At 38.0% G+C, this 23575-nt stretch overlaps 1 non-coding gene across 1 annotated transcript; it reads left to right on the forward strand.

Annotated features, from left to right (window-relative positions):
- The first annotated feature begins 16223 nt into the window (after positions 1–16223).
- LOC112206701 (small nucleolar RNA U13) lies at positions 16224–16332 on the forward strand. The gene has a single exon (XR_002941132.1). It is a non-coding gene; the product is annotated as a small nucleolar RNA U13 (small nucleolar RNA).
- The last annotated feature ends 7243 nt before the right edge of the window (positions 16333–23575 follow it).

A 23575-nucleotide genomic window follows, 5' to 3' on the forward strand; every position in this document is an offset into this window, starting at 1 on the left:
CCCATAACAACTATTGAAGAAAAAATGGATGAAGTACTCCAAACTGGTTTTCTTTCCTTCTTATTTTCTTTCTGTCTTATTTTCTTTTTTTCCTTCTCTTTTTTCTTTCTTTTTTTGGAGACGGAGTGTCACTCTGTTGCCTAGGCTGGAGTGCAGTGGCATGATCTCAGCTTACTGCAAGCTCCGCCTCCCAGGTTCAAGCTATTCTCCTGCCTCAGCCTCCCGAGTAGCTGGGACCACAGGCAAACACCACCATGCCTGGCTAATTTTTGCATTTTTAGTAGAGACAGGATTTCACCATTTTAGCTGGGCTGCTCTCGAACTCCTGACCTCAGGTGATCTGCCTGCCTCGGCCTCCCAAGGTGCTGGGATTACAGGCGTTAGCCACAGTGCCCGGCCATATTTTCTGAAGCACTGGAAGATTGAATGGCCTAGTCATCAAACAGTTCATTTCTGTGATCTTTGTAAAAAGACCCCACATACCTACATCTTAGTGTAGAGTAGCAGTTCTCAATGTGGGTCGAGGGTCTAGGGCATGGTTTTGCCTCTGAGGAGACGTTTGTCTAGGGACATTTTTGATACTTGTGACCGGGGGAAGGGGTGTCAATCTTATCTAAAGGATAGAGGCCAGGATGCTGCCAAATACCTTATAATATAGAAGACACTCCCCACAACAGAGCATTGTCCAGCTCAAAATGTCACCAGTGCCAAGGCTGAGAAACCTTCATCTAGGGTGGCAGAGTTACCATGAAATTTCATGCTCATTGAACTTGGATGAGGTACTGACTAGTACTATATTATCAAGTATCTAACTCTATTTCTCATCTCCTTAATTTTTTTCTCATATAGATGTTCCACTTTGAGCAGTAGTAAAGATTTTCTTTCCCATTATCTCTATTCTTATTCATGATCGGAATGAGTCCTGTGAGGTCACCAGGGCCTCTAAGTTGTTAAAGGGTACACTTGGGAGGGGAGAGGCTACAAAATATGAAAAGAAACTTGTTATTACTTTGGAGGTGGCCATTTGCCCATTCAGACAGGTAAGAGAGTCTGGGTATGGTGGCTCATGCCTGTAATTTCAACATTTGGGAGGCCAAGGCAGGAGAATTGCTTGAGCTCAGGAGTTCAAGAAAGACCAGGCTGGGCAACATAGCAATACTCTGTTTCTACAAAAAAATTAAAAATTATCCAGACGTGGTGGTGTGCAGCTGTAGTCAGGGCTACTTCGGAGGCTGAAGAGGGAAGATCACTTGAACCTGGGAGGTCAAGGCTGCAGAGAGCCATCATCATGCCACTTCACTTCAGCCTGGGAAACAGAGTGAGACCTTGAAGAAGAAAGAAAGAAAGGAAAGGAAGGAAAGGAAGAAGAAAGAAAGAAAGGAAGGAAGGAAGAAAGGAAGGAAGAAAGAAAGCAAGAAACCACAACTGGAAGCCTTAGGAGGTTGGCATGTAGTGGATATTTCTTTTCCATTCCCTAAACTGTAAGTGTTCAAAATAACTATTTTCTTTATTTTTTGTAGTTTACTTTGAATGGCCTTTATACAGAAAAAAAGAATCAAATTTTGTTGTTAAAAATTATTTTTGTTAGAGACAAATGTTAGAGACAAAAACATGCCTCCAAAACTAGGCATGTTTATACAGATCATGAAACTTCAGAAAATTCTAAAACCATGACTCGTGACAAATAATTATACTTAGGGGAAAAATCCGAGAAAGCAGCAACTTCAGCACCCTTACCAATGAAGTATTAAAAACAAATGGGGAAATAAAAAGATATTGTTGGGATTTTAAATATGGCTTAAAATTTAATAGTGCTAGAATTTATTTTAAAAGTCTAAAATCTTTTAATACTCACACTGACTAGTAAAACTGCTTTTAACGTTCGCCATCAAAACAGAAATTTGTTGAGGCAAAAGGAGAGAGATCACAATGCAAAGCATCACAATAATTCAGAATACTATGGTAGCACATTTCAACATTCCATCTCATCTGAAATCTATCTATATGCTTTCCTTCTACAATACATAGGAGTGTATAATAAATATGCAATGATTATCACATGCCTTTCCTACATAAGATTTTGAAACCTCTCAGTTGTTCCCTGATGAGCCAGACTGTAAGGCTATATGTTCTCATCAGTTACTACCTAGTCCCACCCCCAACACCCCCATCTCCACCACCACTACCATCAACACCACCATCACCATTACACCATCACCCCCATCATCTCCTCCATCAGTCGATGCATGGACACCACCTCCACTACTATCGTTACTATCACCACTGCCACCAACACATCACTGCTCTGAAACAATTTCTCTGGATTCAAACAGTCCCGAAATCTAAGATAATTCTAGATAGGGGTTTGAATTAACTATTGATCAAGTCAAGGACTTACCGTGAAATATAACAGACATATCAGATATTCAAACTGAATTCTAAAATAATGCAGAGAAATATCTATATATTTTTGGTTTATAGTTGTTGTTCTAAGCAATAAGTCATAAAAAGAAAGTTATGATAGATTTGATGATCTAAAACCCAACATGTTTGGCATGTCAGAAATGCAACAAATAGAATTGAAACACTAACAATGGTTTAAAAAAAGTCTTGTTTAAGTCAGTAAGGATGAGTAGTGCTACTATTTATATTTATTCATATGGATAAGCCTTAGAGAGAATCCTGTTTACTCAGAAAATGATAGATTTGAGATGCTTGTAAAGTATATATGAGTTATTAAGTAGATAATTGTATATTTATACAACTAAAAAGGCATTCAAATAATTTTTTGCTATTAAACTCTTACTTTGAATGTGCCATGAAAATGTTTATTTTATATTTCTGAAAGTATGTTTCCAGCAATATCTCCTAACCCTTTTAAAAGTCAGCTCCTATCTTCTGGATGAAGTAAATGATGCCAGATTCAGTTCTGTTCTCCTTCTCTTTTTGGAAGCATTATAATATTAATGACTTAATTGTCATACATATTTATGTTTTAGAACCTAACTGGGGTCTGCTCTCCCATCGGAGCAAAGCCAATCACTGACATTGGGATAGCAATGAGAGAATGTGAGTCATTTATTGCAGGACACCAAGCAAGGAGTTAAGGCTGCTCATGCTTAGGACTTGAACTCCTCAATGGCTTGCAGATAAGAGATTTTAGAGATAGGGGTACATTTCAGGAGAGCAGAGGTTACAGGCAAAATTGTAAATCAATTCATGAAAGTTACACATTGGTTTAGGCTAAAAATCTGAACAGACGTTTCTTGAAGTGAGGAGTTTACAGGTTGTAGATTGATTCAAAGGTTTTCAGATTTGCAACTGATTCAGGAGGTGAGGTTTTGTCTAAAAATTTGAGATCAGCAGAAAAGAATGTTAGCTCCAGCTCCTGGGTAGGACCTTCTTCAGGCCCCTCAGGAAGAAATTTAGAACAAAGAACAGAGGTCGGAGTTCAGTCCTCACCTCCCCCTTTTCTGAGGCCTAAATGCCAGTAGATCCATCTGGTGGGTTCCTGGTCGGATGCGAGTTTCTGAAAGACAACTCAGGCACATCTGTTAAGATGTCATCTTTAGTTTCCATGGAAAAAGCAAACATCTTCAGAGCTCTAACTTCTTTGATTATTGTCTTAAGCTACTATTATCTTCCTGTTTCAAAAACTATTTATTTACTTTTCTGCTAGCTAGATTCCCGGAATTTCCCTTGAAGAAACCAAGCATTTTCCTTTATGTCTATGCTTGGGGGTCCATAGTTCCCTAAAAAGAGGGTCCCTGCTCGTCTTACCTATGTAATAAAAGAAAAAAGTCCACACATGTCAGAAACGGGTTTGGCAATAACTCTCTTAGGTTGGTGCAAAAGTAATTGCAGTTTTTGCCATTAAAAGTAATGGGAAAACTGCAATTACTTTTGGACCAACCTAATATTCATTTTTAATCCAGTCGGCGGGTTGTGAACTAAAAAGAAAGACAGCAGTTTGAGCTCACAACCCGCTGATAAAAGTTTTTGCAGAGGAAAGGGTAAGATAGAGAGAAAGCGATTGTTGCACTGCTCAATTGACCGCAAATGTATATTGCCCCAAAGAATACATCAGAATCAAACCCATGGTGACTTTTTTGAAATTTTACTTCAATATACCATTGACATAAACTGTAATTGGAAAACTACCAGTTTTTCTCCCAAAACAAAGCCAAATATGAGAACAACAAACTAACTATATTTGTGTACAGCAACTGTAGTGGTATAGCTTCTCAAATTCTTGAAGAAGGGTCTTATGTTTAATGAACAAGAAATATTTTCAAAGTTGGAAATTACTCTCATTTAAAGAGAAGGTTTCTCATTTTCCCATGAATTTTCTCATGAAACAGTATGCTTTCCTACACAAATATTGTATCTATAATATCATATGTGAATATTCATATTCATAAATGCCAAATTATTGATGACTCTTTTGCTTCATATGTGTATTATAGTTACTCCAAAATATTTTTTCATTATCCAGTATTGCCATAAAATAGAGACTGCAGATTCTAGTTAGCAAAGATTCTGAAACCAATCTTCAGTCAAAGAAATATAAAACGTGGCATGATGCTAAATTTATGGATCTAGTGTACTAAGGAGAGTAAGCAACTAGGAAAGGTTATCTACTATTTTGTGGAAGAAATAAAGACCTACAAAGGTTGCTTTTTTGGTTGTTTAACAGTCTATGCATTGTGTGGATGTGCAATATTAATTTAGGTAGACATAAATTCTTTTTGTCCCTTTACTATTTCCTATATCCATCCCTCCCCATCACCAAAATAAGTTAGTTGGCTACTATTTAGGGCTACTATTTACTTTTACTAAGTTAAGAAGTGAGCCCATATCATCCTAGATGGTCCAGGGAACAGTTAGTGTAATACATTCACTGATGTGTTTTTTGAGGGGAAAACACGAGTCCCTCAGGAAATCCTGATGCAGTTGACCTTTCTCTGGTGTCTGTTTCCTGAGGCAATGCTTGAATGTGGTTAAGCACACTTTTGCCTCATCAGCTCCTCCACTGCCACTTCCACCCACTCCTCCACTAGCTTCTAGGACTGGTCCATTTGGCATTTCAATAAATGTTCCCAAGGTTGGCTAATTTGTACCAATCATTGAGGAGTCTCTTGACCTATCTGAGGTAGCAATACTGGAAGCAGGGACAGATTCTGTTAAGTGTTGTATCTCCTGTATTGAAACTGAGGCTGATTCCATCAAAATTCAAGGGCAGATCCTCTAGAAGTTGCTGCTGTAGTTGCTGCAGCTGTTGCCTCTGGTGAAGATGGAGGAGTCCAGTACTAGCCACTTAAGGGGGTTCAACTATAGCCTTCCTTTCTATTTTTCCAGGACTTCCCATTAAAAGATATTTTGCAGACAAGCCATAGCCCGGGAGAAGATATATGCAAAATACACGTGTGATAAAGGACTTGCACCCATAATATACAAAGAATTCTTAAAACTCAGCAATAAAAAAAATAGACAATGCAATTAAAAAGTAGGCAAAAATCTGAACAGACTTTTCACCAAAGAAGATGTGCAGCTGGCAAATAAGGATATGAAAAGGTGCTCCACATCGTATGTTATTAGGGATTGCAAACTAAAACAACGAAAAACAACTACACACCTGTTAGAATGGCAAAAATCCAAAAACACTGATAAAATCAAATGTACACAAGGATCTCTCCTTCATTGCTTGTGGGAATGCAAAATGGCACTTTGAAAGACAATTTGGTGGTCTCTTACAAAGCTAAACTTTAGTCTTACCATGCAATTCAGCAATAGTGCTCCTAAGTATGTGGCCCAATAAATTGAAAACTCATGTTCACACAAAAACTTGCACATAATTACTTATAGCAGCTTTTTTTCATAATTGATGAAAATTGTAAACTGTCAAGATGTCCCTCAATAGGTGAAGAGATGAACAAACTGATATGTCGATAAAATGGAATATTATTCCGTGATAAAAAGAAACAAGGTATCAAGCCACATGGAGAACCTCAAAAGCCTATTGCTAAGTGAAAAAAACAAAAAGCCAATTTGGAAAGGCTGCATGTTGAATCATCGCAAATATATGACATTCTGGAAAAGACAAAACTACAGAAACTGTAAAAAGATGAATGTTTGTCAGAGGGAGGGAGTTGAGGGAGGAATGAATAGATGGAGCACAGAGGACTTTTAGGGCATTAAAAGTAAACTGTATGATATTATCATGGTGACTATATGACATTATGCATTTGTTAAAACCCACAGAACTGTACAACACCAAAAGTGAACCCTAAACTAAACTACAGACTTCAGTTAATATAATGGATGTATTAATATTGTTTCACAAATAGCAACAGATATACCACACCAATGCAAGATGTTAATAATGGGGGAAACTCCTGTGGTGCGTAGCAGAGGTATATGGGAACTCTCTGTACTCTGCTCAATAACTCTGTAAACCTAAAAATCTCTAAAAATTGAAGTCTGTTAGGGATGAAATAATTTTTAGATACATGGTAAAGAAAAGAAAAGATACTTTACTGCTCTGCCAGCATTGTTGAAACTAGTTTTGAGAGCTGTAATTATTCGTTCCTGGTCATAACATGTTTGCTTGATCTCATTACCCTATTTTTATAAGGTCAATCTGTCATTAATGTTCTTGATGCATCTTCAAAATGTTTTCCAGAGAAAAATCTTCTAATGAGTTCTCGGTTGATATTGGGCTACTAATCACTGATGTTCCCACTAACTTTTCTGCAAGTTTCTCTTGTTTAGTTGCACGACTAGGTGCAGGTCCAGAAGATACTGTCTTTGATGCTGGAGTGATGGGTACAGCCGCACAAGTGGCAAGCAAAGCAAAGACAGAGGCTGGGACTTGAGCCACAGCTGCTGTTATAGTTGAAACAACTGCAGCAGCAGTGGCAGCATTCGATCACTGGGTTGTAGATGGGGCTGGTGCTGCCACTGCTTTGGGATACCATCATAACCATCATAAAGCTTTCCTTATTAAGATCATATTCTTTGAAGGCAGTATCATCATTAAGGCTTTGTCTGAAGCAACTTATTTTTGTCCCACTACCTAAAATCCATTGTTCACTTTCACTTCTTTTACTACAAAACTACAACCAACTCCAAAGGGTCTAGTCTCCTGCATTAAGCTGAATTTTGGAACCCAGGCCCTAACTGAGCCCACAGCCCACAGTACATATATATCCCCAGAGCCAGACTCCTACTTCTGTTACATCTGCCTTGGGTTCTTACAGTCTACCAGGATAGAACTCAAGAGAGATCACCAAACAAAACAGCAAAGGAAAGTTTACTTCAGCTTGTGCACAAGGGAGCCAGCACCAAGAAAGAAAGAGGAATGGGCTTCTCCCAAGGGTAGTGTATGGGTTAGTTTTATAGGGTCTTTCAATAGGTAAGAGTTATGTCATGGCAGGTAAAGCGAGGGTTTTCCTAGTGGTTTCACAGTGGCTCAACATGCTTCTTCATATATTATGTGTAGCATTAACAATTTAAATCTCTACCACTTGGTGTGAATTTTAGCATTAAAACGAGGAAGAGATAAGCTCAGGTTGGAGTTTAAGTCTTATCAAGTACACAAGGCTCCTGGAAGTCCCTCGTCTCGTGAAATGGAAGCTTTTGGTTAATAGCTTCTTGGGTCTTTCATTACTGATTGGCTGAGAGTTTAGATAAGCTAGAACTGGAGTGAGGGGCTTTTGCCCTTTTTCTCCAGACCATCTTACAATAGGGAATCAACAAACCTGCCTGTCTCACCCCCTACCACCATGTCACAGCAGTCCAGGACTGAGATTTGGCTATTGCATTTGGCTTCATGCAGGTCATTGGTGATCTTGAACAATCAGTTCCTGCAGAGAGAAAGAGACAGAAGGCAGATCAGAGTAGGTTTGGGAGACTATGGGAAAAGAGAAATTGCAGACAATTAGTAGAGACGGTGATTTTTCAGAAGTTTAGCTGTAAAGGGTAGCAAAGAAATGGAAAATGATGCTGAAGGATATGTGGAATCAAGGTGAGTTTGCTGTAATTTTTTTTATATGGAAGAAAGAAGACACAACTGCAGGAGTGAAGTCCTTGAGCCGGTGAGAAGTGATGAGAAGCAGTACACAAGAGGAGTATTTAGCCTTAGGACCAAGGACAGTCTATCAGTTTTAACTACAGGGAAGAATATAGGGTATGTGAGTACAGGTGCAAGTTGGCAGATTTTTATTTATTTTTCCATGAAATAAGAATCAAGGCTATCAGTTAAGAATAAGGACCAGGGAGGTGGTTTTGGAGACTTTTGTAGAGAGGAGAATGTGTGAAATAGTTGTGAGACAGTGGAGGATTTACCCGTCTCAGGGAAAGCTGACAAACTCTTCTCTTAGGCAAGTCAGATACCTATCCGGGGGATTCTCGGATGGATAAAATAGTTTGAGCCTTTCAGTAGAGTTTCGTTTCATTAGAAAAACCAAGAAATACTAATTAGTTTTCATCCTTCATTAACTGCATTCAGAAGCACTAAAATAAATAATTTACCTATTTCATTGTCCAATAGAATTTTGGGGTTTGCCCCAGCTAAGAATACAACTCCATTTCAATTTATTTCTATGTGAGCCTAAATTTATAGAACAATTCAGGAAACCATCAAGATTATTGAGTCATACAGAAGCATCTTTCTCCCCAGTGTTTGCTGATTGAAACCATAGCCTTAGATGAAGGGTCTCATCTCCGACCCACAATTGGCCTGGAAAATGAGACAAGATATCAAATTATTATAGAGTGGCTCAAAAGAGGAAAATCTTCATTATACTATGCCAAAGTAAGGATCACTGAAACTTGGACCATGTCGATAGTTTGTTACTACATCTATCAATGACACTTTGTACTAACAAAAAAGAAAAGAAAATTGAATTATCTTTATTTGTAGTAATACTTTCCCTTTAAACCAAAGCAGCTTCAATAATCAAAATAATCCTAGGATTGTGACACTAAATGTTATTTTCAAAATATTTTAGGTCAGTTAACCAAAATAAATGTTCAGAATGCTGAACTTGATCAGAGTTTTCAGATGTCATGAGTTATTTCAAGAAATATACTAATGCCCAAAGTAAACTGATAGAATAAAATAAAAGCCAACATTACTCTTGATTAATGGGAATACAAATAATGTAACGACTAAGGAAGGTTTTATAAAATGACAGAGATTGGGATTGTTATATTTATGAATTGACAAGCAATTGCTCTATAAATTAAATAACAAAAATCAATTTTAACTGTTAACTGTCAACAATAAAAAATTGCCCAAAATTTAAACATTAAACTTCCACTAATATTTATCACTAACAACTTTTCTAAAAAAAAATTGAAGTTTTAAAATATAGCTAAGTGATAGGATATGCAACTGTAATAAAATACTTTAAAATCTTGAATTTAACTATTACATTTGCCTACAAGCTTAGAAATATATGAGTAGAAGTAATTTAGTTAGAATTCTGGTTTCTACTCTGATATTAAAGAGCTTAGAATTTATTACTGTTATCCTCACAGGGAAAAAGCGGTCAGATAGAACATTAACTTTTCTTGAACCCATCAGAGACCTGAGGTCACAGGGCAAGTTGCCAGAAATCTGAAGAGATGGGAGACATGGCTGAGACCTGCTTATCTGAAACAAAAGCAAGGGGAGTTTTAACTGGAAGGAACACTGAAATGATAATGTTGGTAAATGGTTTCAGGCTGAATATGGGCTAAGGTTACTGTGAGAAACTCCCAGGGGCTGGAGACTTGAGGGACATTTCATAGGTTTTGCTTCTAGTACCTCCACCATGTTCTCATGATGAAGATCCAACAAAGATTCCTGTGGCTGTGGCAGGGGTAGAGGAAGAGTCATCATTATAAAATAAGCCTATTCTCCCGGAAAAACAACTTCACCAGAACCTTATTCCAGCTGGTGGGAGGGAATTCTTCCTACTCCACCCGCTCCAGGATTGCTGTTTTACTAAAGAGTGGGTAAGGTGAGGGAGTATGAGCAGGAGACACAGTCAACAGAAGTAGGAGCTTCAAGGAAGCAGGTTGCAGCCAGGAGAGGGAGGAGAAGGCCTGAGTGGCAGAAGCTATACTGCTGGAGAAACACCTGTGAAGGTCATAGTCCAAGGACAAAGGACCACTGATACACTGAAATTTAATCAAAAGATTAGAGAATGCTCCCCACTCTGCCATACCATACCACACTGCTGTTGTTTAAATATTTGTCTCCTCCAAAACTCTTGATGAAATTTAATCCCCAGTGTGGCAGTATTGAGATGTGAGGCCTTCGAGATGTGATTGGGTCATGAGGGCTCTGTCCTCACGAGTGGATGAATTCATTAATGAATGAATGGATTAATGGGTTATCATGGGAGTGGGATTGGTGGCTTTATAAACAGAGAAAGAGAGATCTGAAGGAGCACACTTGGTCAGTCCCCTTGCCATGAGGTGGCCTGTGCCATCTTGGGATTCTGCAGAGAGTCCCCATCAGAAAGAAGGTTTTCATCAGATACAGCCCCTTGACCTCAGACTTCTCAGCCTGCATAATGATAAGAAATAAATTCATTTTCTTTGCAAATAACCCAGTTTCAAGTATTCTATTATAAGCAACACAAAACAGACTAAGACACACACCAACAAAGCTAAAGTATTATAGTGGGCTACACCTGAAAGAACCACAAGGAGCAGACTCTCTTTGAGGAGGCATACTTAGGGGAGTCTGAGAGGGAAAACAAAAAAAAGGGCAGTAGAAGATTTAAGCCTTTTAACATTTATGGTTAATGTAAATTTCCATGCTAAAGGTCTATTTTTTCTCAATTCCTATTACTCATATGTGCCATTTGCACATATCAATACAAAATTACAAGGTCTGATGATAAAACAAGAAAACACATAGTTTGAAGAGGTAAAACAAGCATTAGAACCAGACCCAGATATGACACAGATTTTTGAATTATCAGATAGGGAATTTTAAATAATTATCATTAATATGTTAAGAGGTCCTAATGGAAAAAGTAGACAATGTGCAAAAATAGATGACTAATGCAAGCAGAGAGATAGAAAATCTAAGAAAGAAACAAGAGGAAATGCAAGAAATCAAAAACACTGTAACAGATATGACGAATAATGAGGTATGCACTCATCAGCAGACTCGACATGGCCATGGAAAGAATCAGTGAGCTTGAAGACAGGTCAGTAGAAATAACTAAAGTATCTAAAAATTGGAAGAGACATTAAAAGTTGTCTACTGTATCCATTTATTTAAGAACTGGTTTAAACACACACCCTCTTTCCTGATGGGATTCCAGTTATGTCAGTAATCATCTAATTCTCACTTTCAAGATTATTGCAAGCGTGTGATTTTAACATGACTATCATAGATAAAACAACTTTACCCATTCAAATACCATTTGGCCATTACTGAGCAATGTAACATACCAGTTATATACAGTTATAATTTAATTCAAAAAATTAAAAAGAGAGTCTACATTTTCCTCACTATTTGTGTAATATCTCGGCCAACTTTTTAACATCTCTGTATGATCATTTTTTAACTAAATGCCATATATTTTTCACACTGTACCCTTTACACTCAGCTAGCTACTGCTGCCTTGATACTTTCTGGGACTAAGGATGAGCTGTCAAACATTATAACTAAGAGCTCTTATTTATGGCCTTGCTTCCTTGAACTCAGTATTTAGCTTTACTTCAGTCAGTGTCGATTTCAGTCCAGCTGTTCATGTTTGAGTATTTAGGTTACTTGCTTCCAAATACTCATGACACTGAACTATTGAAGGTCAAGTTACTGCTAAATGGACTGTTTTGTATATTATAATAGCAGAGGAATATTATAGCAGTTTCTTAAGATTATTAGCTTTTCCTACTTTCACAGACTATAATTGGCATTTAAGCTCATATTCATATATTCCCCATGCCCATAACTCTCATTTATATATGTGATTCTGTGTTGTTATAGAGAGGGCTAAGAAGAGGTGGCCCAGGCCTTTAAGACATAATCAGACTATACCTGTGGTATTAGCCTCACCTTGGAAGCTTTTTAAAAATTCTATCATTCAAGCCTGTTTGAGGTGGGACCTGTTTGAGTTGGGGCCTAGGCATTAATATTTTTAAAGCACTCTCCCAATAACTGTAATGTGCAAATGGGGTTAGAACTGCTGAACTACTTTCTATAATAATAAAAATCTCACATAAATAGCTTTAAAAGTGATACATAAGAATGTCTCAAACAAACACACACACACACACACACACACACACACACACTCCCTCCCTCTCTCTCACCCTCTTTCTCTCTCTTTCTCTCACACAAGATTTCACAGGATTGAGAGATCATATCCAATAAAAGTTAGCAACAAAGGCTCGTGAGCGTAAAGGACTGCAAAGGTTTTGGACAGGAGGACCTGACTGAGTGGAGGCACATTCCTGGCAGAGGGAAACTGTGATGGAAGGAAGGGAAACCAATACACTTCACAAAGACCTTTTTGAACAACATTGAAAAGAAAAACCCAGAAGAGAATACAATAAGGAATTGTAGAAAATAAGATGAGACAGGGAGCAGGGTCCCCAATTAAGAGGACATCAAACTTACATTTTAGGGTGCTGTCATTTTAAAGTGTTTCTAAAACACTGTAGTTTTTCATATTATTTAAATGTACAGAAACTTAAACCTATGGTCCTGTTACCCAGTGATATGGTTAGGCTGTGTCCCCACATCTCATCTTGAATTCCCAGGTGTTGTGGGAGGGACCCAGTGGGAGGTGATTCAATAATGGGGGCGGGTCTTTCCTGTGCTGTTCTCTTGGTAGTAAATAAGTCTCACAAGATCTGATGTTTTTAAAAAGGGGGAGCTTCCCTGTACAAGCTCTCTTCTTTTGTCTGCTGCCATGTGAGACGTGTCTTTCACCTTCCACCATGATTGTGAGGCCTCCCCAGCCACGTAGAACTGTAACTCCAATAAACTTCTTTCTTTTTTCAAATTGCCCAGTCTCAGGTATGTCTTTATCAGCAGCATGAGTACAGACTAATACACCCAGCTTAGGAATAAAACACTATTAATGCAGTTGAAATCTCCTATGTTTTCTTCCATAATCATAATTAACTTCTCCCTTAGCAGAGATAATCATTATCCTATATTTGGTGTTTATTATTCTTAAGCATTTCTTATACTCAAATGCATAGATATTACTTAGATAATACATAGATGCTTATGTTCCGAAACAAAACAAATATTCCAAGTTAAAAAATATATTGTGAAGTTTAATAGAAAAGACATGGAATCAACCTAGGTGCCCATCAATGACAGACTGGATAAAGAAAATGTGGCACATATAAACTATAGAATACTATGCAGCCATTAAAAAAGAGTGAAATCTTGTCCTTTGCAGCAACATGAATGCAGTTGGAGGCCATTATCCTAAACAAATTAACACAGTAATGGAAAACTAAATGCCACATGTTCTGACTTATAATAAGTAGGAGCTAAACACTGGGTATACATGGACATAAAGATGTGAATAATAGGCACTGGCGATTACTAGAAGAGGGAGTGATGGGGAGAAAGGGCTGAAAAACTACCTATTGGGTACTATTCTTACTATGTGGGTGATAAGATCATTCATATCCCAAACCTCAGCATCACACAATATACCTATGTAACAAACCTGGACATGTATCACTTGAATCTAAAATAAAAGTTGAAATTATAAAATATATACATATTTGGCTGGATGTGGTGGCTCACACCTATAATCCCAACACGTTGTGAAGCTGAGGCAGGTGGATCACTTGAGGTCAGGAGTTCGAGACCAGCCTGGCCAACATGGTGAAACCCTGTCTTTACTAAAAATGCAAAAATTATCTGGGCATGGTGGCACATGCCTGTAATCCCAGCTACTCTGGAGGCTGAGGCACAGGAATCACTTGAACCTGGGAGGTGAAGGTTGCAGTGAGCCAAGATTGCACCACTGTACTCCAACCTGGGTGACAGAGCAAGACTCCACCTGGAAAAAATATATATATATATATACACACACACACATATATACACATATATGCACACACACATATATATATATATAGAGAGAGAGAGAGAGAGAAAAGTTTTGAAGAGAATAAATATGGCATAATGAAAAAGGTGTTTCAGGAAGTTGGGTCTAGCTAAAACATACAGTACAGAAAGTTTTTGTGTCATCTAGGAGTATTTGGACCAGCATGTAAAATTGGGCTTAGAAAAAGATGGATATCAAAAAATGGAAAAGAAATTTCAGTGTCTTAAATATAGAGAATGAGGAAGCAGAATGAGTCAAACCAAGATACTAGGCTTTGTCCCCGAAGGATTAAAATAACGATGTGGTGTTGACAGATTCAGTGAGTCACAGTGGAAGAACTGGTTTCCAGGAGTATAGATGTGTTGTGGAATTTGGCCCTGCTGACCATTCCCTCATTGCTGAAGCACTCTCCTCCCTAGCCTTCTGCCATCCCTTTCTTTTGGCTTTGTTCCTACCTCTTTCATTGTTCTAAGTCTTCCTTATGGTCTTCAATTTGTATCCAATTTTTCTTACAGCTAATACTCTCCTGGACTGACTCATTCACTTCCAGGGCCTTAATACACAAATGCTGATGACTTCCAAATTCTTATGGCCAACATGTAAAGTTTCCTCAGCTCCATATTTCATTTCTAATTGCCTATGGGTATTTATCCCACAGCCACTTTTAACATGTCCAAAATTAGTCTTATTACCATCTTATTCCCTTCTCATTTTATTCATCCCTTTTATTCTTACTTACTCCTGCTCCTTTATTCTCTATCTCTGCAAATGTTCTCCAAGTTTTATCATCTTACCAAAGCTAGAAAACTGGAAAATATCCTCACACTTCTCCCTGAACATGAGCTGTGCCCACTATTTAATGCCATGTCTTGCCAAATCAACCTCTTTAATTGTGCTTGTATTGTTTTCCACTTTTCAACTGTCTCCACTGTCTTAATCTCAGGTGGTTTTAACTATGTTCTCTGGCCTATTACAATATTCTGTAAACTTATCTTTTCACCCCTAGTCTTGTCCAATTCCTTCTCTCTGTCTCTCTTCTACTATGAGTGATTTTCTTAAATATAAATTTGATCATTCCCTGCTCTTAGGTGGAGGGGAAATTAGGACACCTCATTACCTTCTGCAGAAGCTTTCCGTCTTGTTCTTTTAAATCCTAATTAGGACTCTACAGAGTTAACTCAAAGACAACCAATGGCACCAAGTTAGAAGCTGAAAGACAAGTGAATTATTTGATGAGACATAAAAGAGTTGAATTCAAAAGCACAGACCCTTTTTTCCCCACTCGTTTTGCTGCTAGGAAATTCATTCAGCAAATATTTATCAAGTATCCACCATGTGCCAGACACTCTTCTCAGTGCTACTCTATATTAATTCTACTAATTCCTATAAAAACCCATGGATATTATTTCAATTTTACAGATGAAGAAACTGAGGCATATTACTCAAGGTTAAATTACTCAAGGTCCCCAGCTCAGTGAAGTCCAGAACCGGGACGTGAACCCAGATAATCAGACTCTAGAATTTTGCTACTCAAAGTAGAATTCATGGGCCAGCAGAATGGTAACACTGGTGATATTAGAAATACAGGCCCTGTGCTTCTACCCGAGACTTAATCATTATGTAAATTTTTACAAGATTTCCAGGTGATGTGTGCATTACTTCATGCTTGAAAAGCTTTGCCTTCAAGTCTGGGTTCTTAACCACATGTCAACCCAATATAACAGTAGTTGACTTGTTCTTTCTTCCTCAGACATGTGAGTTGGCTCTCCTTTTTATGTACCTGTCAAACACAAAAGTAACAAGCCTTAAAACCTTGCCCCTGCCAGGCGCGGTAGCTCACGCCTGTAATCCCAGCACTTTCGGAGGCTGAAGCGGGAGGATCACCTGAGGTCAGGCGTTCGAGATCAGCCTGACCAACATGGCGAAACTCCATCTCCACTAAAAATACAAAAATTAGCCAGGCGTGGTGGTGGGCACCTGTAATCCCAACTACTCGGGAGGCTGAGGCAGTAGTATTGCTTGAATCCAGGAGGCAGAGGTTGCAGCGAGCCGAGATCGCACCACTGCACTCCAGCCTGGGTGACAGAGCGAGACTCTGTCTCAAAAAACAAAACAAAACAAAGAAACCTCACCCCGATCCTTTTGTAGATCATGAGCATGATGATTGGGTGTTGACACAAATATGTGAAATGTGCCAGCCTCAAACCTTCTTATGACATCAGATCAGCACATGACTCTGCTGGGAACTCATTAATCCATTATACATTAAGTATCTGGAACTTTTCTGGTTAAAACAAATATATACCTATATCTCTAAGAGATATTATTCTTGATGTAGGTCAATTTTATAGGTCCTGAAGAGGAAGTAGTGTACCGATGTTCAAAATGATGTCTGGTCAGTGATGGTTGTCCAAACACACACACACACACACACACACACACACACACGCACACACACACACAGGGGAGGGGGGAGAGAGAGAGTCACTGTGTTACCCAGGCTGGAATGGAGTGTCTATTCACAGATGTGATCACAAGTCCCTGCAGCCTTTGACCCCTAGACTCAAGTGATCCTTTTGCCACAGCCTCCTGAGTAGCTGGGACTACAGGCACACACCACCATCCCTGGCTCAAACACTTGATATTAGTCTAATACCAGTAGCCAGACAGGCTAGAGGAGGGATGAAACCAGCTTTGTCTACGTAGTAGGGAACGTTGAGGATCAGATACCATTACAACCCTAATTGATAACACAATCAGCTATCACAATCTTAACAGTGACTTGAGGTAATACGTATCTTCTAAGTTAATGTGGGAGAGAGGTGGGTTTCAGGATAAACTGTAAACCACTCATTCTTATGAGACTCACTTGTGGAGGTTTCTGGACAAGCTTCCACATTGACTCCTCACTCACATGGAAGTTGTTTCCAGCACTTTGTGAAGTCTCCCATAAAACATGTGAAACTCCATCAAGTAGTAATAAGAAATGGAAGGTTCACTGAAGATGTTGCAGAGAGAAAGAGAAGATGCCATGTCACACACCACACAGCAGAAATTTAGGCAAAACCCTCATTAGACATAAGAATTCTTAATGTTTTTCTTTCCCAAACACTTTCTTCCCAATCTCAATAGTTTTTCTTCCGTTTTCTTTCTTTCCTCCTTTCCTTTTTCAGGCAGTATCTAACAAACTGCAATACTCTTACCAGTATCAACTTTAATGCTAAGCTTAAATAATGTAAGCAAAGCATAAACTGTAGAGTTCAAAACAGTAATAAATCTCCTAGCAGGTTTCACTATCCATCACACCCACCCAACTTCATTCTCAGGATCCTGTAAAACAAAAGCAGGTCTCTTCTAGGCAGGGATAGGGATATGCACTGTTAATAAGTTTCCTCATCCTGCTACATTCTCCTCTGGTGCCAGCACTTCTTCATATTTTCTATAGAACTAAGAATAAAAGCTTTTATTCTGGTGGCTAAGGGCTGAATGGACATGCTATCCTCAACATTCAAAAAGCAAAGTGCCTGCTCTTTGGATGAGTGCATGTATTTATTTATGTGATAAGTATTTGAAACAGGTCTTTAAGTTGCATATATTTATAAGATACATGTCATATTTTGATACACACATATAATGTGTAATGATCAAATTGGAGTAATTGGGAGATCCACTACCTCAGTCATTGATCTTGTCTTTGTGCTGGGAATATTCCATATCTACTCCTGTAGTTATTTTTAAATATACAAAGAATTATTGTTAACCACAGTCTTCCCATTGTGCTGCTGAACACTAGATCTTATTTCTACTATCTAACTATATTTTTGTTCCTGTTAACAAGCCTCTCTTTATCTCCCCTTCCCACTACCTTTCTGAGTGTCATTCTACTCTCTACTTCCATAAGATCAATTTATTTTAGCCCCCACATATGGGTGAGAAGCTGCAATATTTGTGTTTCTGTGCCTGACTTATTTCACTTAGCATAATGCCCTCCAATTCCATCCATGTTGTTGCAAATGACAGGATTTCCATTCTTTTTATGGCTGAATAATATTTCATTGTGTGTATGTACCACATTTTCTTTATCCATTCATTTGTTGACGGACACAGAGGTTGATTCCATATCTTGGCTAATGTGAATAGTGCTGGAATAAACATGGGAGTGTAGATAACTGTTTGACATATTGATTTCCTTTCTTTTGGATATATGCTCAGCAGTGGAATTGCTGGATCATATGGTACTTCCAATTTTACTTTTTTGAGGAATCTCCACGCTGTTTTCCATAGTGACTGCACTAATTTATGTTCCAACAAACAATGTATAAGCATTCCCCTGTGTCGACATCACCAATATCTGTGGTTTTTTTTCTTTGTAATAATAGTCATTCTAACTGGGGTAAAATGATATCTCATTGTGGTTTTCATTTGCATGTCCCTGGTAAAAAACATTTTAACTCTGGTGAGAATTTAATTGATGAAGGATTAATAACCAGAATATATAAGAAACTCAAACAACTCAATAACAAAAAAAAGGACTCCACATAATTCAATTTCAAAATATGCAGAAGATCTGAATATAGACGTTTCTCTAAAGAAGACACATAAGTGGTCAATGAGTATATGAAAAAGTGATGCTCAACATCACTAATCATCAGAAAAGAATCAAACAGAACTTACATATATTTTTAAATATTGAATTTCCACATGATGTTTCTCAGAAAAGGGAGTTCCCATTTTAAAAGTAGTTTTCAAAATATTGAAAACAAATAATAGACAACATAAAGTCTTATGAGCTCAACCTTCTTTGCATGGTGCAAGGTTCCAGGTCATCTGGCCTCTTCCAGCCTTCCTAGCCTTTGCTCCTACTACGCTTTCCTTACTTCCACCATTCCCTGGTGATCCCACCAGCACTCTTAAGATTCCCTCGAGGCATATGATACTTCAAGCTTCTGTGCCCTTGCTTGTGCTGTTCTCTTCATTGGCCTTGGGAGCACTCACTTAACACAGTTTGAATAACTTGTAACAACTTGTATTGTTGCTGCTATAAAGATTTTACTGATCTCCATTGAAATTGATCACATCTGTGTTTGTTACCTTGCATCTACTAATCTCACTTGTATCAATAGTATTCATGTGTGTTTTATCTTTGGTAAACTATGCTTTTTCACAGCAAGGACTGTTTTATTAATACCTACCCTTTTGTTTAATGTACTATTCACTTACTCGAGAACTTAAGCTTGTGCCTGATGAAAGTAAATATACTTTGAATCTCTGAAAGGGTAGTCATTTGAATAGTCCTTTTCAAACTGAAATGGCAAAAAGCTGTAATAAAAGAAAACTCATGTAGATGTGTAATCTGTATTAAGGCACACTCTGTTTGAGAAGAGTTAGTATGTCATGGGTTGTTAAAAAAAATTATTGTATTCTATCTTTAAAGTGTCTTGGGTAAGCATGTGGCATTAATAGTTTAGTCATAACTAGTGACAATTGTGTCTTCCAATAATAAGGGATAAAGATGTGATTTCTGGCCAGGCACAGTGGCTCATGCTTGTAGTACCAGTGCTTTGGGAGAACAAGGTGGGAGGATCACGTGAAGCCAGGAGTTCGATATCAGCCTGGGCAACATAGTGAGAACCTGTCTGTACGAAAATAAAAAATTAGCCACGCATGGTGGTGGGCATCTGTAGTCTCAACTATTCAGGAGGCTGAGGTGGGAGGATTACTTGAACTCAGGAATTGGAGGTTGTAGTGAACTATGATCATGCCATTGCATTCCAGCTTTGGGCAACAGAGCAAGACTTTGTCTCTAAAAAAAAAGAAAAAGAAAAAAAGGTGCAATTTTCAACTATTTCATAAAATCTGAGATGAATCTTAATTTTTCAACATTTTCATTCCTAAAAATCTCTGTTCTGTTGAACAACAGAATTGTTCCTAATTAAGAATAACTCTAGCCAAGCAGAGTGGCTCATGCCTGTAATTGCAGCACTTTAGGAGACTGAAGCAGGAGGATTGCTTGAGCCCAGAAGTTTGAGACCAGCCTGGGCAACAAGGAGATACCCTGTCTCTACAAGAAATAAAAAATTAGCTAGGCATGGTCACGCATACCTGCGGTCTCAGCTACTTGAGAGGCTGAGGCAGGAGGATCCCTCGAACCTAGGAGGTTACGGATGCATGAGCTATGATTGCACCACTGCACTCCAGTCTGGGCAACAAAGTGAGACCTTGTCGCAAAAAAAAAAAAAAAAAAAAAATAGAATTCCATACACCCCCATTTGCAGTTTCTGCTTCTAAAGGAAATAAGCTTATTTCCCCACTTTCAGACTGTCTACAGTATTGTTGTACATGTAACACATGATATTTAGCTGGTAATTGAGATCTAGAAGTGTCATTTGTCATCATTTCTTTTTTTCTTTTCTTTTTTTTTTGAGACAGAGTCTCACTCTGTCACCCAGGCTGGAGTGTAGTGGCATGATCTCAGCTCACTGCAACTTCCGCCTCCCGGGTTCAAGCGATTCTCCTGCCTCAGCCTCCTGAGTAGCTGGGACTACAGGCACCTGCCACCACACCCAGCTAATTTTTTGTATTTTTAGTAGAGATAGAGTTTCACCATGAAGGGCAGGCTTGTCTTGAACGTCTGACCTCAGGTGATCCACCCACCTTGTCCTCCGAAAGTGCTGGGATTATGGTGTGAGCAAATGCGCCCGGCCACTAGTCATCATTTCTAATGTAGCATCAAAACATTTCCACCCGTGCAACGGAAATCAATGTAAACTTTAAAAATATAGTTAGCATGCCTTGGAAATTTTCATAGGCAATAAGAAAGATTTATAAATTAGTTCCGATGCTAAAAAGTAGAACATAAATTTATGTTTGAATGTGTGTTAATAAAATGGAATGCCTCACAGCACAAGAATATTGTGAAAAATCATCACTATCTTTTAAAAATGAGAATACTTTGAGGATTCAGGCAATAAATAAATGCAGACCAGACCACTTATACTGTGCGATTAGCTAGACTTGAAATAAAACTTTGAAATGGTTAAAGTTCTTTTTGAATTGTACTGAAATAGGAGAATTCTATTTCTAGCCCTGTGATTTATTCATATTCATTCTATGACTCATGTTATGAATAAATGTGGGGCACTGGCTGAATATACATTTTAGATAGAAGACAGAAAAAATTTTAATTACCATAAGAATAGAATTAATTGAAAAAAATGATGTGGACAAATAAGCAACTATTAGCATGCTATTTGATCCAAAATATGAAAAGTAATTACTAAACTTTGGAAATCCAATGAATGTACAGTTTGAAATGCAAAGTTTATGTCAGAAGAGAACAAAACCCAAAAAATCTAAAAAATTTTTTCATCCCCAAAAAGAGAAGATATTTCCTATGTATGTTTCACTTGTATTTCCCAATCATTTAGTAAAAAAATGAGAAATGTTACTGTTAAGTTTGTACTTAGTTGAGTTCATAAATAAAATTATATACAATTCCCTAGACTTTTAGGTATCAGTATCACGTGTATATCAAGTGTATATATTTTATTTCTGTCTTCGAGGACATCCTTAAGTGTAACTTTTTTTGTCATTAAGTTTTCTTTCTCACTTGTTTCCAAAGAGAATAGCAATATTGCAACTCAGAAACCAATTTCAATTTGTTTTAGTGCATGTCTAGAATCAGAGAGGCTTCTATTTAATATTTAAACACATTGATTAATATTTAAACAGCAAAGTACTTGTGCCGGGTAAATTCTAACTAGAGTAAAATGGAAGCTAGTTTGTTCTTCCCAGGTGTATAACCATAAGTTGGTGATGCTCGGTTAAGAGGCTTTTGGTATGCGCGAGTGTGTGTGTGTGTGTGTGTGTGTGTGTGTGTGTGTGTGTGTTTGATCATTTTCGGTCTACTCAACGTAATTTCCAAATTAATCTTCCTCCAAGTTGTATAGGCAATTAAACTAGTTGAAACACTTAATGACTGTTAAACTTTTAACTGTGTGCTCCTGAAGAAAATAAAATTTTCAAAAGGAAAGCAACACTTTTTCCAAATGCAAGTTTACAGCCATTGTTATATAAATATGCTTTTTCTTTTGCTTATCTAGGCAATAGATTAATACCTGTCCTTAAGAAGTATACGGTTTAGAATCTTTAAAGTATAAATATTTGCAAACAAATCCCTTTACTATTCTTTTAACTGTATACGTGGCAAACTTCAAAAGTAGAAGGAATTAGGAGGCTAAAGTTTTATGAAGGATGGTCATTTTCTAGGCCTTTAAGATTTGTTGATTAGAAAAAATGTCCTGATGTACTAAGCAGTCCATAAGAACTCTAGTTTAAATGACCAAAAGAAATGTAAACTTAGAATGGCAGGTAAATTTGGGTTGGTAGGTAAGGATTAAAAGAATTTGGATTTGATGGAATTTTTTTAAAGCAGTCTGGGTCTAGCATGGAACTACCCCTAAAGAATATTGGAAGAGTCTGGCTGGGCGCGGTGGCTCATGCCTGTAATCCCAGCACTCTGGGAGGCCGAGGAGGGCGGATCACCTGAGGTCAGGAGTTCGAGACCAGCCTGACCAACATGGAGAAACCCCGTCTCTACTAAAAATACAAAATTAGCCAGGCATTGGTGGCACATGCCTGTAATCCCAGCTACTAGGGAGGGTGAGGCAGGAGAATCACTTGAACCTGGGAGGTGGAGGTTGCGGTGAGCCGAGATTGCACCATTGCACTCCAGCCTGGGCAACAAGAGCGAAACTCCATCTAAAAAAAAAAAAAGAATATTGGAAGAGTCTAATACATGTGGAAGATTTTTCCAGTGTCTTCAATTTATCAAAACACTTTGAGAGTGTTTTAAGGTCATGGAATAATCCCCAATATATGTTATTAAATGAAAATACAGCAAGGTAAACAGTAGAGGGTATTCGATGCTTTTTTCCCCCTCTGATTTCTATATGCTTGTATATGCACAGAATATGTCTCCAAGGATAGAAAAGAAACTTGTAAGAATAATTGGCAGTGGAGAAGAAAACAAGGGAATTGGATGAAAGAAATATTGTCATCTGTATATCCTTTTGAAATTTTGCAATTTATCTCTTTATGTATATATTGTCTACTTTAAAAATCTACACAGGTGCCAGGGACCTAGTTCTACTGAATCAGAATTTCTGGGATCCGGCTGAGGCACTTGTATTTGCAGCAGCTGTAACTCCCATTTGGCACTTACTGCCTTCCTTTAAGGGATATCCACATGAGAGTATAAGTTTTATCCCCTCAACTAGACAAGCACATGGTAAGGAAGGGGGATCTTATGCTTCTGTTGACAAGGGTAGTGCAGAGGTATAACTATGATTCTCCTATTACCTTACATTATAGTGAGGAAGAGTTTTGGAAATAAATTTCAACATAATAGGATTACGAGATCCTTAAAATTGTTCACTTTTGATTGTTCCAGGCCAAATGTCAGTAAGTGCCAACAATATGATATTCAC

Source organism: Pan troglodytes, chromosome 22 (genome assembly GCF_028858775.2).
Source record: "Pan troglodytes isolate AG18354 chromosome 22, NHGRI_mPanTro3-v2.0_pri, whole genome shotgun sequence".
NCBI lineage: Eukaryota > Metazoa > Chordata > Mammalia > Primates > Hominidae > Pan > Pan troglodytes.